Raw genomic sequence first — 13,013 nt, 5'->3', positions numbered from 1 at the left:
CTGGGTGTATTGTTATATGTATTGGGGGGCTTGGGGGTATTGTTATATGTATTGGGGGGCTTGGGGGTATTGTTATATGTATTGGGGGGCTTGGGGGTATTGTTATATGTATTACGGGGCTTGGAGGAATTTTTATATGTATTGGAGGTCTTGGGGGTATTGGGGGGCTTGGGGGAAATGTTATATGTATTGGGGGGCTTGGGAGTATATTTAGTAGTATTGGGGGGCTTCAGGGTATTTGTATATGTATTGGGGGGTTTGGGGTATTTTTATATGTATTGGGGGAATTGGAGGGATTATTATATGTATTGGGGAGATTGGGGAATTTTTATATGGGTTGGAGTATTTTTTTATATGTAATTGGGGAGGGTTGTTTTTTTTATATGTATTGTTATATATTTTTTAGTGGATTGGGCTCTTTTTTAGATGTTTTGTAGCTGCATTGGGGTATTTTTTTAGATGCATTGGGTTATTTTTTATGTATTTGGGTGGATTTTATATATATTGTTTTTATTTATATGTATTGTTTTGTGTGTGTGTGTGTGTGTGTGTGTGTGTGTGTGTGTGTGTGTGTGTGTGTGTGTGTGTGTGTGTGTGTGTGTGTGTGTGTGTGTGTTTGTGTGTGTGTATGGGGGGGATATATGTATTTTTTTTTACATGTACAATATTAGGTAGGTTGGAATTTTTTTGTATGTATTTGGGGGTTGGAAGTTTTTTGCATTGGGGGGTGGGATTTTTTTTGGGGGGGGGGGGGCAGTCAGAACTATAGTCCTGAGCCCCGGCAAATTTGTCTGTGGCCCTAGTGGGGATGGTGAGGCTGGTGGTGATGAGTGTAGTGGGGAAGTTAGTGATGAGCAGGCCCGCCAACAGGGGAGGTCTGCCGGGGTTGGCGACCTGGGCCCCGTGATGCGCGGCCGTACCTGTTTAATTAAAAAAAGTCAGAAAAAAAAATGTTGGTGATCTCGGCGCGCATGCGCAGGGAAAGCAGGGTGTCTGGCTTGCTGCCTGTGGGCCCGCTCCCCCGCGCTACGCCCCCTGATCCCCCCCCCCGCCCTCCAACCCAGCTTCCCCCGTGCCTGCCCCGGGCAGCAGCCATGGAATTAGCCCGGCAGTCTCGCCCCCCCCCCCCCAGTCACCTACATCCCGCGCTCCTCACCCCCCCCCCCCTGAGCCCACCTCTCCCGATCCCACCTCCCGCCCCAGGCGCAGGGGAGGAAAGCATCTGGCGGGCAAAGAAGCAGCACCCACCCGGTCAAGGTCAGTCAGCCACCCACCCAGGCACTCACTCACCCACCTACCCAGTCACCCACCCAGTCACTCACCCACCCACTCAGTCACCCACCCAGGCACTCATCCACCCACCCAGTCACCCACCCAGTCACCCACCCAGTCCCTCACCCACCAAGGCACTCACCCACCCAGTCACTCATCCAGTCCCCCACCCAGTCATCCACCTACCTAGTCACTCAGTCACTCACCCAGTCACTGACCCACCCAGTCACCCACCCACCCAGTCACTCACCCACCCAGTAAGTCACCCACCCAGTCACTCTGTCACCCAGTCAGTCACCCACCCACCCTGGCACTCAATCAGGCAGTCAGTCACCCAACCACCCAGGCATGCAGTCATCAAGGCAGTCAGTCACCCACCAAGGCAATCAGTCACCCAAGGTAGTCAGCTACCCACCATGGCAGTCAGTCACCCACCAACCCTCCGTGGTAGTCAGTCACCCACATATCCACCCTGGCAGTCAGTCACCCACCCACCCTGGCAGTCAGTCACCCACCTAGTCAGTCTGTCACCCACTCAGGCAGTCACCCATCTGCCCAGGAAGTCACCTACCCAGGCAGTCAAGGGCAGTCACCCACCCAGGCAGTCACACAGGCAGTCACCCACCCAGGAAGTCAGTCAGTCACCCACCCAGACAGTCAGTCACCCACTCAGGCAATCAAGTGTCAGCCACCCACCCAACCACCCACAAGGCAGTCACCAAGGTAGCCAGTCACACACCCATACTTAACCCCCCCCCCCCCAAGCCCAGGTAGTGGTGAGGCTGGTGGTGGTGAAAGTAGTAATGAGGCTGGTGATAGTGAGAGTAGTGGTGAGGGTGATGGTGAGGGTAGTGGTGATGGTAGTGGTGGTGAGAGTAGTAGTGGTGAGGGTAGTGATGAGGATAGTGGTGAGGCTAGTGATGGTGGGGGTGGTGGGGTGAGGGTTGTGGTGGTAAGGGAAGTGATGAGGCTGGTAGGGTGAGGGTGGTGGTGAGGGTCATGGGGAGGTTCGTGGTGGTGAGGGTAGTGATGAGGCTGGTTGTGGTGAGGGTAGTGATGAGGCTGGTGGTGGTGGTGAGGGTAGTGGTGGTGAGGGTAGTGATGGTAAGGGTAGTGATGAGGCTAGTACAGTGAGGGTGGTGGTGAGGGTAGTAGTGAGGCTGGTGGTGGTGATAGTGAGGGTAGTGGTGAGGCTGATGGTGGTGAGTGTAGTGATGAGGCTGGTGGTGGTGAGGGTAGTGATGAGGGAGATGGTGAGGTTAGTAGTGATGGTAATGGTGAGGGTAGTGGTGATTTTAGTGAGGGTGGTGGTGGTGAGGGTAGTGATGGTAAGGTTAGTGATGGTAAGGTTAGTGATGAGGCTGGTAGTGGTGAAGGTGGTGGTGAGGGTAATGGTGAGGCTGGTGGTGGTGAGGGTAGTGATGAGGCTGGTGGTCTATAGGGTAGTGGTGGTGATGATAGTGGTGAGGCTAGTGGTGGTGAGGCTGATGGTGGTGAGGGTAGTGGTGAGGCTGGGGGTGGTGATGATGGTAGTGGTGGGGACGGTAGTGATGAGGGTAGTGGTGGTAAGGGTAGTGATGAGGCTGGTAGTGGTGAGGGTAGTGGTGCGGTTGGTGGTGGTGAGGCTGGTGATGGTGAGGCTGGTGGTGGTGAGGGTAGTGATGGTGAGGCTAGTGGTGGTGAGGGTAGTGGTGGTGAGGGTAGTAGCGAGGCTGGTGGTGGTAAGGGTAGTGATGAGGCTAGTGATTGTGAGGTAGTGGTGAGGATGATGGTGAGGGTAGTGGTGATGGTAGTGGTGAGGCTGGTGGTGGTGAGGGTGGTGGTTGTGAGGGTAGTGGTGGTAAGGGTAGTGATGAGGCTGGTAGGTTGAGGTTGGTGGTGAGGCTGGTGGTGGTGAGGGTGATAGTGAGGTTAGTGCTGATGGTGGTGGTGGTGAGGGTAGTGGTGAGGTTGGTAGTGGTGAGGGTGGTGGTGAGGGTAGTGGTGAGGTTGGTAGTGGTGAGGGTGGTGGTGAGGGTAGTGGTGAGGCTGGTAGGGGTGAGGGTGGTGATGATTGTGTTGGTGAGGGTAGTGGTGAGGCTGCTGGTGGTGAGGGTAGTGGTAAGCCAAATGGTGGTGATGGTGATGGTGAGGTTAGTGATGATGGTAGTGGTGAGGAGGGTAGGGCTGAGGGTAGTGGTGGTGAGGGTAGTGGTTATTGTAATGATGAGGGTAGTGGTAAGCCAAATGGTGGTGATGGTGATGGTGAGGTTAGTGGTGATGGTAGTGGTGGGGAGGGTAGTGCTGAGGGTAGTGGTGGTGAGGGTAGTGGTTATTGTAATGATGAGGGTAGTGGTGATGGTGGTGGTGAGGGTAGTGGTGGTGAGGGTAGTGACGAGGCTGGTAGTGGTGAGGGTAGTGGTGAGGCTGGTGGTGGTGAGGGTAGTGGTGATGCTGGTAATGGTGTGGGTAGTGGGGAGGCTGGTGGTGGTGAGGGTGAGGGTAGTAGTGAAGCTGGTGGTGAGGTTAGTAAATATGTTCATAGGGGTGAGGGTGGTGGTGAGGGTAGTGGTAAGGCTGGTGGTGAAAAGGCTGGTGGTGGTGAGGGTAGTGGTGTTAAGGGAAGTGGTGTAAGTCTAGTAGTGTTGAGGGTGGTGGCGAGGGTAGTGGTAAGGCTGCTGGTGGTGAGGGTACTGCTAAGGCTGCTGGTGGTGAGGCTGGTTGTGGTGAGGGTAGTGATGGGGTTGGTGGAGGTGAGGGTGGTGGTGAGGCAAATGGAGGTGAGGGTGATGGTGGTGATTATAGTGATGAGTGTAGTGGTGAGGGTAGTTGTGAGGGTAGTGGTGAGGGTGATGGTGGTGATTGTAGTGAGGAGGCTGGTGGTGGTGAGGGTTGTGGTGAGGGTGGTGGTAGTGAGGGTGGTGGTAAGGGTAGATGGGGAGGTCAGTTCTGGGGAAAGGTGTGGGGGCTGCAAAAGGGATTGAGGTGCAATGACAGAGGTGTGTGTAAATGGATTCGGGAGTGTGGATGACGGCGCTCTGACTGCAGGACTGAGGTATGTTTTAGGTATCAGTGTAGAAATAGATGCAATGAGGCGGGGGGTGCAGTGGTAGGGTCAGATTAGGTGACTTGTATGGTGATTGGCGGGATAGGATTCAAATGTGTTGGATGAGGAGGGGAGAAAGCAACAGGTGAGGATTGAAGTGCAGTGGGATAGTGTGGAGGTACAGTACAGAGGTATCAGTACAAGAATAGCAGAAGGAACAGTAGGTGTGTCGGGAGGACCAGTGGAGGAATAGCAGAGGACACTGCAAGTTAGGATTGGGCTACAGCAGTAGAGCAGAGATGAGTAGTGTAGGGGGGAGCAGAGTAGGAATAGCAGAGGGCGCTACAGGTGAAGAACAAGGTGCAGTGATTGGGCGCTGACATGTCATTCTCTTCCGAAACCGCAACAGTTAATGTAAAGGAAGGGTAGAGCCCCGGCCTATTTTGGAGATAAGCCTCAGAACTTGTCTCTAGTTACAAACAGAGCCCCAGGGCTTTCGGTTATGTCCCCTCCGCCCCCGCCTCCCTTGCTCACTTTCCCCCCCCCCCCTCTCTGCTTCACTCTATGAGCCACAAAGGAGCCTTTTGTCCCTGGATGTGCAGGGTGTGGAACAGCCAACAAATCACATTGCGTTTGGGGTAACGTGTAGATGATACTGGACCGGTGGGGGGGGGGGGGGGCTGAGGGCACCTTCTTCCTAATGTCACAGGGAAGAAGGTGACAAGAACAGGGTGTCTTGTCTTCAAGGTGAACCCCCCGAGGGGAGGTGGATCTGTGTATCCTGTGAATGTCCCACAAGTAGTTCCCCCCCCAAAAAAACAAACAAACTCCAGAGTCTGTCTTTTCTAGTTTCCTGCATCTGCCTCTTTAACACCAGGTTAGGTCACTTTGGTGCCACCTGGGACTGGACTTTGATCCTACATTGGACTGACACTAGACTCCATTAAACATGTCATTGGGTCACTTTAGTCCTACATGGTTCTGAGTCTATAACCCATTGAAACGTCACTTTCATTAGGTCACCTTGGTCCTACATGGGTCTGACCCTTTGACCTATTAAATATGTTACTTTCATTAGGTGGTTGTGGCCCTACCTGGGCTTGACTGTCTCTCTCCCCTGCTTTATGAAAGGCTTGGCATTGGTACCAAGCATAAATAAGAGGTGCCCAATATTTTCTGCTTTGCTTGTCCCATGTGCCCATGTCAGCAGCACCTGTATCCTACCCGGGCTGACCAGTCTAGCATAGGGTCCCAGTTTTTCTCAGTATGACCAGTCTATCAAATGGAAAACCGACTGCTCCTCTTTTCCCAGTTTAACCACAATATCTGATGTCAGCAACTGGACTCAGGTTTCTCCTCTTCCACAGCCTGAGCAGTCCTGCAGGAGACCGAGTATAACCAGTATTCAAAGTGTGATGGTACTAGGATACATGGACTACCATTACTTTTTTATGTACAAATCCACCGTACCACTCATTGTTTACTTACACACAAACAGTTCTACTGTCCTCTTAAGGAATAGTCTTTTCTGTTTAAAAGTATAGATATCACATAAACATTTTTAAAGGAGCAATCTGCAATATTTTTTGAGAATTGTTTTTTTATTTAACATAGGATTAAAGGGGGTCTCCAGAGCTGAACCCCATTACCTCCTGGAACCCCCTGCTTCCAGAGATACTTACCTCCGGCGTGCCAGTAGTTCTCTGCTTTTTAAGCTCTTTGGGCCAATAGGAAGCAAAACTGAATGACGTTGCGTCTTCCTATTGGCTTGCAAGGTGCGGGACCTTTACAAAGCGGCCATTATGTGATCCCTTCTAGCTCAGACAGAGTGGCTACTGGCGCCCCCTTTGGAGGTCTGTATCGCTGGAAGCAGGGGATCCCCAGAGCTGAAATTAATGGGGTTCAGCTCCGAAAAGCCCCTCGTTTAATCCTATGTTAAAAAAAATCGCAAAGAAAATCGCCCACTTGGATTACCGCTTTTAAATTTTGTAAAATGGCATTTTAATGGAAAAGTACAGACTTTTATCAGAGTGCATCGACGTTCAGGATACACCGGTGCCAACAGGATCAGCGAGACTCAGACAATCAGGGGAATGCATCAACATCAAAATTACATTGTAACCCAGGACTCTCTCACTGGCGCCCCACGAGGGGCCCGAAGTGGCGCCGGCATGGGGCCCTCGATGTGGCCCTTGGACTCTCCGCTCCTGCTAATTTCATACCAGCTGCTTCGGCAGCTAAGTGCCGTCTTTCACACTGAAACTCACTTATAAATGAAGGTCATTTAAATAGTATATTTGGGGTCACTTTCCGAGTGGCGCTCCCAACGACACAAATAAATATATACCTATATAATAGTATGGGTATGAGTTTGTGATGGTATGATAGTATGGGTATGGGTTTGTGATGGTATAATAGTATGGGTATGGGTTTGTGATGGTATAATAGTATGGGTATGGGTTTGTGATGGTATGATAGTATGGGTATGGGTTTGTGATGGTATGATAGTATGGGTATGGGTTTGTGATGGTATAATAGTATGGGTATGGGTTTGTGATGGTATAATAGTATGGGTATGGGTTTGTGATGGTATGATAGTATGGGTATGGGTTTGTGATGGTATGATAGTATGGGTATGGGTTTGTGATGGTATAATAGTATGGGTGTGGGTTTGTGATGGTATGATAGTATGGGTATGGGCTTGTGATGGTATAATAGTATGGGTATGGGTTTGTGATGGTATAATAGTATGGGTATGGGTTTGTGATGGTATGATAGTATGGGTATGGGTTTGTGATGGTATAATAGTATGGGTATGGGTTTGTGATGGTATGATAGTATGGGTATGGGTTTGTGATGGTATGATAGTATGGGTGTGGGTTTGTGATGGTATAATAGTATGGGTGTGGGTTTGTGATGGTATAATAGTATGGGTATGGGTTTGTGATGGTATAATAGTATGGGTATGGGTTTGTGATGGTATGATAGTATGGGTATGGGTTTGTGATGGTATAATAGTATGGGTATGGGTTTGTGATGGTATGATAGTATGGGAGTGGGTTTGTGATGGTATAATAGGTATGGGTATGGGTTTGTGATGGTATAATAGTATGGGTGTGGGTTTGTGATGGTATGATAGTATGGGTGTGGGTTTGTGATGGTATAATAGTATGGGTGTGGGTTTGTGATGGTATAATAGTATGGGTATGGGTTTGTGATGGTATAATAGTATGGGTGTGGGTTTGTGATGGTATGATAGTATGGGTGTGGGTTTGTGATGGTATAATAGTATGGGTGTGGGTTTGTGATGGTATAATAGTATGGGTATGGGTTTGTGATGGTATAATAGTATGGGTATTGGTTTGTGATGGTATAATAGTATGGGTATGGGTTTGTGATGGTATGATAGTATGGGTATGGGTTTGTGATGGTATAATAGTATGGGTATTGGTTTGTGATGGTATGATAGTATGGGTATGGGTTTGTGATGGTATGATAGTATGGGTATGGGTTTGTGATGGTATAATAGTATGGGTGTGGGTTTGTAATGGTATAATAGTATGGGTATGGGTTTGTGATGGTATAATAGTATGGGTATTGGTTTGTGATGGTATGATAGTATGGGTATGGGTTTGTGATGGTATGATAGTATGGGTATGGGTTTGTGATGGTATGATAGTATGGGTATGGGTTTGTGATGGTATGATAGTATGGGTATGGGTTTGTGATGGTATGATAGTATGGGTATGGGTGTGTGATGGTATAATAGTATGGGTATGGGTTTGTGATGGTATGATAGTATGGGCATGGGTTTGTGATGGTATGATAGTATGGGTATGGGTTTGTGATGGTATGATAGTATGGGTATGGGTTTGTGATGGTATGATAGTATGGGTATGGGTTTGGGATGGTATGATAGTATGGGTATGGGTTTGGGATGGTATGATAGTATGAGTATGGGTTTGTGATGGTATAATAGTATGGGTATGGGTTTGTGATGGTATGATAGTATGGGTATGGGTTTGTGATGGTATGATAGTATGGGTATGGGTTTGTGATGGTATGATAGTATGGGTATGGGTTTGTGATGGTATGATAGTATGGGTATGGGTTTGTGATGGTATGATAGTATGGGTATGGGTTTGTGATGGTATGATAGTATGGGTATGGGTTTGTGATGGTATGATAGTATGGGTATGGGTTTGTGATGGTATGATAGTATGGGTATTGGTTTGTGATGGTATAATAGTATGGGTATGGGTTTGTGATGGTATGATAGTATGGGTATGGGTTTGTGATGGTATGATAGTATGGGTATGGGTTTGGGATGACATGATAGTATGGGTATGGGTTTGGGATGGTATGATAGTATGAGTATGGGTTTGTGATGGTATAATAGTATGGGTATGGGTTTGTGATGGTATGATAGTATGGGTATGGGTTTGTGATGGTATGATAGTATGGGTATGGGTTTGTGATGGTATGATAGTATGGGTATGGGTTTGTGATGGTATGATAGTATAAGTATGGGTTTGTGATGGTATGATAGTATGGGCATGGGTTTGTGATGGTATAATAGTATGGGTATGGGTTTGTGATGGTATGATAGTATGGGTATTGTTTTGTAATGGTATAATAGTATGGGTATGGGTTTGTGATGGTATGATAGTATGAGTATGGGTTTGTGATGGTATGATAGTATGGGTATGGGTTTGTGATGGTATGATAGTATGGGTATGGGTTTGTGATGGTATGATAGTATGGGTATGGGTTTGTGATGGTATGATAGTATGGGTATGGGTGTGTGATGGTATAATAGTATGGGTATGGGTTTGTGATGGTATGATAGTATGGGCATGGGTTTGTGATGGTATGATAGTATGGGTATGGGTTTGTGATGGTATGATAGTATGGGTATGGGTTTTTGATGGTATGATAGTATGGGTATGGGTTTGGGATGGTATGATAGTATGGGTTTGGGATGGTATGATAGTATGAGTATGGGTTTGTGATGGTATAATAGTATGGGTATGGGTTTGTGATGGTATGATAGTATAGGTATGGGTTTGTGATGGTATGATAGTATGGGTATGGGTTTGTGATGGTATGATAGTATAAGTATGGGTTTGTGATGGTATGATAGTATGGGCATGGGTTTGTGATGGTATAATAGTATGGGTATGGGTTTGTGATGGTATGATAGTATGGGTATTGGTTTGTGATGGTATGATAGTATGGGTATGGGTTTGTGATGGTATGATAGTATGGGTATGGGTTTGTGATGGTATAATAGTATGGGTGTGGGTTTGTGATGGTATAATAGTATGGGTGTGGGTTTGTGATGGTATAATAGTATGGGTATTGGTTTGTGATGGTATAATAGTATGGGTATGGGTTTGTGATGGTATGATAGTATGGGTATGGGTTTGTGATGGTATGATAGTATGGGTATGGGTTTGGGATGGTATGATAGTATGGGTATGGGTTTGGGATGGTATGATAGTATGAGTATGGGTTTGTGATGGTATGATAGTATGGGTATGGGTTTGTGATGGTATGATAGTATGGGTATGGGTTTGTGATGGTATGATAGTATGGGTATGGGTTTGTGATGGTATGATAGTATAAGTATGGGTTTGTGATGGTATGATAGTATGGGCATGGGTTTGTGATGGTATAATAGTATGGGTATGGGTTTGTGATGGTATGATAGTATGGGTATTGGTTTGTGATGGTATGATAGTATGGGTGTGGGTTTGTGATGGTATAATAGTATGGGTATGGGTTTGTGATGGTATAATAGTATGGGTATTGGTTTGTGATGGTATAATAGGTATGGGTATGGGTTTGTGATGGTATGATAGTATGGGTATGGGTTTGTGATGGTATGATAGTATGGGTATGGGTTTGTGATGGTATGATAGTATGGGTATGGGTTTGTGATGGTATGATAGTATGGGTATGGGTTTGTGATGGTATGATAGTATGGGTATGGGTTTGTGATGGTATGATAGTATGGGTATGGGTTTGTGATGGTATGATAGTATGGGTATTGGTTTGTGATGGTATAATAGTATGGGTATGGGTTTGTGATGGTATGATAGTATGGGTATGGGTTTGTGATGGTATGATAGTATGGGTATGGGTTTGGGATGATATGATAGTATGGGTATGGGTTTGGGATGGTATGATAGTATGAGTATGGGTTTGTGATGGTATAATAGTATGGGTATGGGTTTGTGATGGTATGATAGTATGGGTATGGGTTTGTGATGGTATGATAGTATGGGTATGGGTTTGTGATGGTATGATAGTATGGGTATGGGTTTGTGATGGTATGATAGTATAAGTATGGGTTTGTGATGGTATGATAGTATGGGCATGGGTTTGTGATGGTATAATAGTATGGGTATGGGTTTGTGATGGTATGATAGTATGGGTATTGTTTTGTAATGGTATAATAGTATGGGTATGGGTTTGTGATGGTATGATAGTATGGGTATGGGTTTGTGATGGTATAATAGTATGGGTATGGGTTTGTGATGGTATAATAGTATGGGTATGGGTTTGTGATGGTATAATAGTATGGGTATGGGTTTGTGATGATATGATAGTATGGGTATGGGTTTGGGATGGTATGATAGTATGAGTATGGGCTTGTGATGGTATAATAGTATGGGTATGGGTTTGTGATGGTATGATAGTATGGGTATGGGTTTGTGATGGTATGATAGTATGGGTATGGGTTTGTGATGGTATGATAGTATGGGTATGGGTTTGTGATGGTATGATAGTATAAGTATGGGTTTGTGATGGTATGATAGTATGGGCATGGGTTTGTGATGGTATAATAGTATGGGTATGGGTTTGTGATGGTATGATAGTATGGGTATTGTTTTGTGATGGTATAATAGTATGGGTATGGGTTTGTGATGGTATGATAGTATGGGTATGGGTTTGTGATGGTATAATAGTATGGGTATGGGTTTGTGATGGTATAATAGTATGGGTATGGGTTTGTGATGGTATAATAGTATGGGTATGGGTTTGTGATGGTATGATAGTATGGGTATGGGTTTGTGATGGTATGATAGTATGGGTATGGGTTTGTGATGGTATAATAGTATGGGTATGGGTTTGTGATTGTATAATAGTATGGGTATGGGTTTGTGATGGTATGATAGTATGGGTATGGGTTTGTGATGGTATAATAGTATGGGTATGGGTTTGTGATGGTATGATAGTATGGGTATGGGTTTGTGATGGTATGATAGTATGGGTATTGGTTTGTGATGGTATGATAGTATGGGTATGGGTTTGTGAGCTTGCTAAGACTGTGTATGTCTAATTATAAATAGTTTGGGAGGTCTGTGGCCTTTCCTCGTTAGACTACAGCCCCAGTGGTCATGGCTGCAGCGCGCCAGAGCGTGCACCCGTTTCAGCCGTGACCTGTGGTCTGCGGTTATGCTTGCAATGGAGAGCAGGAGATCCGACGGGGGGAGTTGCCAGGGCATGGCTATGACATCACGCAGCTGGTTCGCCCTCATGGTGATTTGCCTCCGTGACGTGGCCAATGCTTGGCTGCCACGCAAAAAAATATCTTGTCTCTTGGCCAAGGCGGTTGCACATCGCGCATTATTCCGGGGGGTGCACGCACACACGCCGATTGGGGCCTGCCCCATAGAGGGCTGTGCTCTGGTGTGTGGCGCGCACACCGTAGCGCACGCAGCAGCAGCCACTGGGGACCTACCCTGAGTTTAAACTCACCCATCACACTTCTGTTTAATCAACAGGTCCATTTTATCCCCTCACGCATCCCATGCTGTTGGCTATATTATTGTTTTGTTTCCTCTTTTCTCTTTCCAGTGGAAGAAATACAAAAGAGTACAACATTGGTAGTGTCGGACCTGCTGACAGAGTCCCCCTTTACATGGGGCGGATTGGAGACAGATATCATGTCCGGGCGATATCTGTCTTAACGGCCCTCTTCCCACGACGCTGTGTCATGACGTCGAGGCGTCATGCAATGTTGCTTTGTCAGGGCGACACATTTCCATGTGACGTCACATTGTCATGGCAACGCATCGCCATGTGATTTTGGGTCGCCTCGATGCTGCAGGAGGAGATGCCGCTCTGGTAAGAGACACTTGCCGGGGCCCTTCACTCTCCCCTGGCAATGTAATTGTTGTGGGAAAGAGCGCGGCGGGGCTTCTGTAACTGCCATCAAGCACCCAAAGCCGGTGCCGCCATCAAGCCACCCCCAAGGCAGCACCGGCCAAGGACCCACCTGCCCAAGGAACCACTGGCCTGCTGGGCATTTGCTCTGTTTCCCGGTGGCCCAATCTGCCCTTGACCTTGACGTGGTTACAGCTTCAACTGTTTCGACCAAAGGATTGAACTAAATGACCCATACTTATGAGAAGAATAAACAGAGAAAAAACAGATAGTAATGAACTCAATAATTTGTCATGCTGGGCGTGCATTGAGGCTTCTTTGTTCACTAATGTAAATTTACATGGTACAGGTGTTCTAAACGCTTTAAAAACGTTGAAACATAATAATTCTCACATCTTTAAAAGGTGTATTTCTGCCTACTCATTTTTTTCGTTTTTTATATTTGCGGGAAGAAGGGGTTCTCCGGAGTGGAACACCATTTATCATAGCTCCAGGGACTCCCTTTTTGCCATTAATTACCTAGACAGGTGCCCCCAGTTGC

The 13,013-nt window shown here is 46.9% G+C and overlaps 1 long non-coding RNA gene across 1 annotated transcript in view; it reads left to right on the top strand.

The window, feature by feature from the left end:
* The window catches only part of LOC142467819 (uncharacterized), a 59,181-nt gene extending 46,442 nt beyond the window's left edge, over positions 1 to 12,739 (top strand). Inside the window, exon 2 of the long non-coding RNA XR_012788505.1 lies at positions 12,164 to 12,739. This is a non-coding gene — a long non-coding RNA (uncharacterized LOC142467819). The remainder of the gene's footprint in view (positions 1 to 12,163) is intronic.
* Positions 12,740 to 13,013: the final 274 nt, after the last annotated feature.

The sequence above is a fragment of the Ascaphus truei genome, chromosome 17 (assembly GCF_040206685.1).
Source record: "Ascaphus truei isolate aAscTru1 chromosome 17, aAscTru1.hap1, whole genome shotgun sequence".
NCBI classification, from domain to species: domain Eukaryota; kingdom Metazoa; phylum Chordata; class Amphibia; order Anura; family Ascaphidae; genus Ascaphus; species Ascaphus truei.
Note: the sequence above shows the minus strand (reverse complement) of the source record. Positions and strands in the feature narration are given on the sequence as shown.